This window comes from Canis lupus, chromosome 37, assembly GCF_048164855.1.
Source record: "Canis lupus baileyi chromosome 37, mCanLup2.hap1, whole genome shotgun sequence".
In the NCBI taxonomy this organism is placed as follows: Eukaryota; Metazoa; Chordata; class Mammalia; order Carnivora; family Canidae; genus Canis; species Canis lupus.
The window spans coordinates 21,914,488-21,921,102 of record NC_132874.1 but is presented as its reverse complement, the minus strand read 5'-3'; the positions used below and the strand labels follow the sequence as shown (position 1 = coordinate 21,921,102).

General features: G+C 38.0%; 1 pseudogene; it reads left to right on the top strand.

The window, feature by feature from the left end:
• The first annotated feature begins 4,974 nt into the window (after positions 1-4,974).
• On the top strand, positions 4,975-5,224 carry LOC140626273 (short coiled-coil protein B pseudogene; annotated as a pseudogene).
• The last annotated feature ends 1,391 nt before the right edge of the window (positions 5,225-6,615 follow it).

The window sequence follows — 6,615 nt, the reverse complement described above, 5'->3', positions numbered from 1 at the left end:
ACTAGATGGACAAAGACAGACACCAGAGAACTTGCCAGGTGCATGGTCTGAGGGCCAATGTTGGGAGCTGGTAACAGAATTCACAATAAGGAGATCAGAAATTTAAAAAACTAGTACCAATTCAAGTTGAGGACAAGATGATCCAAAAAAAAAAAAAAACAAAAACAAGGTAATAAGCAGAGGAGGATTAAATCATTGGGAAGCACAGCTAAATTTCCTGAACCAAATGGATTTGCTAGTTTTTAAGCAGGCTGGGCTCTTGTGTGGCAGCTTATGGTCATAAGCATCAAAAAGGTTCTTCCTCTCTTCTAATGAAAGCAGGGCTGTACAATATTCTATGTGACTCAAAGTTTTAGGTAGAAATCACTAAATTTCTAAGGACAGAGGCACCAATTAACACATCACTTCTAAATACAAAAGTCTCCTTATGGGTATCTTATACCTGAGAGTTCTTGGACAGAAGGGTACGTTCTTTGTACTTAGGACAGACTAAGGCATTTTATATTTAAGAGGGAGAATTAGAATTTGTGCAAAGAGGTGATGAGTAGCTAATCTTTAGACACTCAGAAGGAATATGATAGGATGTTAAGTTTCACCTGGTATCTAGATTGGAACCTAAAAATTAGAGACTCATATTTTTATATATATGACATTTTGTTGATTTCAAAAGAATCCATTTCTTTATAGAACAGATGAAATAAACATAAAAACAAAATAAAATTTTGTTTACATACTTGAAGATTTATTTTGGGAAAAACATAATCAAATTAAGATGATAGTGTATAAGCTTTCGCAAACTAATTTTTTTCAGTCGTGAAATTTTTCCTGCTCACTCAATAAATATGCATTTATTTTCCTCACAAAATTAGGATCATGCTGTTTATATTCCTTTTTTAGTCACTTTTTTAACTTAATAATATATCATAAATATTTTCCCATATCATTCAATCTTTCATTCATTGGCTCAAAAAAAATCAATAAATACTATAGGATAGTTTTGCTTCATTTTTTATTATGGTTATGTCTCTTTTTTCTTATGATACTGGCTAATTATAATGGCAAGCATCTCTGTCTTGTTCATGGCCTTAATGAGCATGCCCCAACATTCACTTATAAGTATAGTGCTGGCTGCCAGTTTGAAACAGACATTCTTTATCATTGTAGTTGTCTATTTCTAGGTTGCCAGGAAGTTTGTTTGTTTGTTTGTTTGTTTATTATTTTTGAATCAGAAATGAATGTTAAATTCTGTCAAATTCCTCTTTGGCACCAATTAGGAGGTAGATTGTGGGTGAGAACTAGAGTTGGGAATACCAGTTGAAGAACTATTTCATTGGTCCATATCAGAGGAATGAGACCTAAAGCAACAGATGTGGAAAGGGAAGAGGAGATCTTTTATAAACACAGCAAAGGAAGTTAAGGAAAGAAAGAGGCAGAGATATCTGGAGATTTTGAGCTGGTTTCCTGGAACGCCAACTCCAGAAGAAGCAGAGGAGGAGTAGCATGTGACAGAGGAAAATACTGTTTTGTTTGAATAGTGAGATACCTGAGATATTCATATGGAGGTGCCCAGCAGGCAGATGAAAATCCAAGTCTTCAAGAACAAGAAAGAAGAAAACCTAGATTCAAAACTCACCTGCAGAGTTACATCAAGGTCACAAGAGGATGTGACCTGGCCAAGGGGAGAGCACACAGGGTGAGAAGCACTAAATTTGAGGAATGGGGGCTTTTAAAGAAGCTCTTGGTGACTCCTTGGTGGTTACTGTGTTCGTTTCCTAAAAGCTTAACTGTTGCTTAACAGAAACAGAGAAGAGAAAAAATAGCTTGGTTGGGGTTTAGGGAGTCTCTAAAATACAAAAAAGTTTTTTCTTTTAAATAAGACAGAATGATAATGATCTACATAAAACAGGAAGAGGGGAGAATGCATTGAGAGTTTACATTGGATGACTGATCTTTTCCATAAGGTAGGCAATGGGATTTTATGCTGAAAGGAGGGGCATGAGGGTAAGTTTGAGGTGTGAGCAAAGTGAGCATAAGAAAAGCTGTGGTGGTAGGTTTGTAGGGAATTGACTGAAAATGAAATAAAAACTTACAAATTCTGGAAACTCAATAGTGCAAAGCAATAGTGTTGGAGGTTCAATCAGCTTCCACCCCTTAACTTTTTCCAGTAGTGCTCAGCAATTTGGAATTCAGAAGAGTGATGGGAAGCCATGGAATGTAAAAATGGGTTAAGTAGGGAACTGCAGGAATACATTGCTGGAATTCATGTGGAGATAGAGAAACAAGGACAGAGTCTCAGTAGGAAACAGTCAATTACCCAAACACCCTTTTCCAAAGTGTTTTATGGAACACTAGACCTGTAAAACATGTTTCATTAAAAAAAAAAAAAAGCTTTTGTCAAATTATTGTGGGAAACCTTTGAGTTTCAGAAGAGACATTAACATTTAAAGGGCCTAGGACTTCCTAAGCTTACTTGACCTTGGATACTTTTTTGCAGAACTCAGATCAACAGCACTTACAGGTATTTATGTTAGTGAGAATAAGCTAGGTGGTAACAAGTCAATCTCAAAATCCAGTTGCCGAACACAGCCAGTGTGGGTCCAAATAGCCACTCAGGATCTCAATCTAATGGAGATTCCAATACTCTGTGACCATCTCAAACACGCTACTCCAAGATTTGCTATGGCTAAGGAAGAAAGCATATGGAGACGTGCTCATTCTTCGTGCTCAGACCTAAAGTGGTACACATTACTTCTGCTGACCACTCATGGGTCATAATGGGTCATATGGCCCCACTCAAGTGTAAGGGACTGGGAAATATAAGAGGGAGGGGAAGAAGGAAGAAGCTGCCCCCAGCAGCTTTATTTATTGAAATACTCTTCTGTTTTCAGCATTTTGCTAGGTGCTTGTGTGATATGCATGATGTCATGTAATTCCCACAACAACGCTATCAGTAAGGTGGTTCATTATCCCTATTTTCTGAATCAGAAATTCAAAACTTGAAAACGTTAGCTGATTTGTCCAAGGTCGCAGAGAAGTAAGTAAAGGAAGCTAGCTAGACTCAGACCATCCCCTCTAGGATGGCGAAGCCCATACTGATCACCATTGTGCTCTTCTCTCCCATCCTTCTGTGTTTTTGATGGCCAGGCCCTTTTACTCACAACTTCTTATTTCATCCTCAACAATGCTTCCAAGATATCCACCTGCGCTTTTGTTTCTAATGAAGAAAAGAGGGGATTTGAACCCAGTTCTCTTTGACTCTCAAAGCCCCTGTTCATGCACTTTCTCAGACCTCTTTCTCTACTATTTTGATCACTGCATATGGATCATTTGGCCTTCCTTTGGCTGGATTTGGTTTACACACAATATTCTGGACAGACCTACAGATGTACCTTTGTTTCATTGGCACTGAGATGATGGTTACAGCTTTTTCTAGATCTTCTTAGGTTGATCTCTGGATCTGTTGATTGCAAAATCTTTACATTGGAAGACTTGAAGTCTTATACCTTGAAATGCCTCCCCTCTAAATTATACATTGCTTCGTGCATGCTGCCTCTTTCTCTGGGAGTATCACGAGGTTTTCCTAGTAGTTTTCCCTTATAAGCTTGGTATTCATGACTCAGGAAATCTCATGTCTACTGCAAATTGGAATATTTAAACATATACAGCTAAGACTCAAAAGAAACTGTCTTTGAGGAAGAAAATCTCAGGAGTAATAGGATCCCAGCTGTGTGGCTCCTCTGGGTTCAAATTAAAGAGTCCATGAAAGCATCCTTCAGAGTTCCCCAGGCACAGTGGGCTCAGCAAAGAGTTTGAAGACCCATCTGGTTGATTTCGCAAGTGGCTAGTGAGCCCAGCAGCTTTGCTTTCAGGTAACTTAAAAGATTGAATAGTCTCAGGCAGAGAGCCTCAATGACTCTGGGGAACTGGGAGCAGTGATAGTAAGAGTGGAGGGTTAGTCTTGCCTCTCTAAGAGGTCAGGGAACAGCAAACAAGAAATCCATACTGGGCAATCAGTTCACATGCCAAATGATGCCATCGATGTGAATGTCAGGATTATACCAAAAACCTATAAATCAGTGGCTTAAACAATATAGAATTTTATGTGCTTATTTGTTTTGTGTCCCATGTAAAAGTAGTCCAAAGGTCGGCAATCCATGGCTAAAATGCTGGTTCTGCGATGTCACCAGTGACCTTGACTGTCCCTAGCTTTCTGCTCCCGGCTGATGGCATTCATCCATGGCTACAGAATGGCTGCTACAGCTGCAGTCCGTGTTCCTGGCTGCAAGAAGGAAGAGCAGAGGGCAGACACAGTGACTTCTGCTTAAATCTCATTAACCACTCCTAACCACAAGGGAGACTGGGAAATGCAATTTCTCAACTGGATACCTTGTGGCCTTCCAAAACTTCAGATACTGAAGAGGAAAGGGGAAATGGGTGTTAGGTCCTTCAATATTGTGACTGAACCACAAGGAATCCAATAAAATGCACACACTTACAGGCAAGTCTTGGAGGCCAGTCAGTCTAGACTGCATGGATGTTTATTTTCACTGTGATAGTTGTGGTCTGGGAAGCAGTCTAGACCCCCAGCCCTTACCACACACTGCCACCATAGCAGACATCATCACTGTCCCTGACAATCCTGACCAGTTGGCAGAAGTCTGTAGACTGAGGTTGGACTGATGCTGCAAGATGTTTCATCACCACTTTCTGCCTGGGTTCACTCTTTGAATCTTTTAGAGCCAGTTAGCTTAATCCTAGAACCAGCAAGTGGTCGTCTTTGAATCTGAAAGCATGATGCTCACCCACACCCAAGGGTAACACTGAGGATGTTTCTCTTCTATCTGTTGTACCCTTTAGTAGGGACACCCTGACCACTGAAGAACAACGATTAGACCCCTCCCATCCCCAGAGCTTCCAACAGTAGACCTTTCATCCAGGATTTTATATCCAATGCCCAGAAGTTTGTTACTAGAGATGATAAATGCCAACAGGGCTAAAGTCGGTGCTGAAAATCAGGTGGAGCTGGAGGAAAAAACACGACTTATTAATCAAATGTTGGAATTATCAACACACACTTGAAGATCTGGCAGCAAGTGTAGATGCAATGACGGCAGAAAATCTGAAGCTAAAATCAGAAAACCAAGTTCTTGGACAATATATAGAAAACCTCATGTCAGTTCCTAGTGTTTTTCAAACAACCGACTCAGAAAGCCAAAGAAAGTAAAGGATTGACATCCCTTCTGTTTTATGGAATAGCTGCTGATTTTTTTTCTTTAAAACTTGGATAGACTTAAAAAGTTACAGTACTTTTGTTTGTGGCTTAATTGAATATTTATGAAGATAATATCAGATCTAGGGAAAACTAAGAGCATAACAGAAGACTTCTGTGAGTTTGTATGATATATGTTAGTCTATGTAAACATGCAAATGTATTGTAGAGACTTTATAATTAGAAATGCATGTATTTATGAAACTTGAAAGTGAATGTTTTATCAAATGTGTTTTGATTTATAGGTTTAGCACTTTCCTCTACCATAGGTGTGGCAAGAGATACAAGAAAATAGCCATTGTGTTGTGAAAAGTGACCAAAATCATTTACTAAATGTACAACTGTATATAGCCTGCCCACCATGTTATGCCTCATCTCCATTTGCTTCTTCCTTTCCATTTCTCTTCCCCTAAGGAAAAAATTGGTTTCACATTTGTAGAAGTAATTTTAATATTTAATTATCTGTGAGAGTGCCCTAAGCTCGAATTGTTGAAACTTAACCAAAATAAGATAGTTTCACAGTTAGGACTTGCCTTCATATTAAGATAGGATTGTTGGGTTCTCTTTATTCAATTGAAAACAGAGGCTATACATATGAAGACTTTTCTTTGCCACTGAATTGTCAAATTGGAAAGGTTTGTTGATTAAACACTTCCTTTTGCACAAAATAACCCACTTGGTATCTAAAAAGATGAGCTCTGATTATATTTTTGTAATAGGAAATTCTGAGAAAAATGGAAATAGGATGGGAAGAGTACTTGGCATACAGTAGTAACCAACTCCAAATATTCTAACTCCAGATTTGCATGATCTCTGGCACAGATTAGATCATTTGGGGTATATATATATATATATATATATATATATATATATATATATATAATGATTAAATGTGACAAACCTTATGTCAACCACATCTAGAAGAGAATAGCTACCAAGAGTTCAATCTCAAGGTTTATTTGAAGTCCCCAGCAGATCGACTTTTGCAAAATTCCTTTACAGTGTATTAGTATCAAAATCATGAATAAAATGCATGCATACTAGCTGATACTTTCTTAGTATTTTCTCTCACCATTTCTCCCAGAATTTTCTGTTAACCTAACTACTTGGTTTGTAGAGTTTAGTTACTCTTTGACACTTTCTAAAAATTTAGTTTGTAGATTCATTTGGTAAGAAATTTAGCATCAGACATTATGTTAAAATGTTAAATTGGGTGAGAGATCCACTAATATCATTTTGGTTACTAGACTGCAGCTACTTTTAATCATGGAATAATCTTATGCTTGTATTGATGTAAGATTCGATGAATGACATCAGCTGTACAAATAGAATAGTTATCCTGCAAA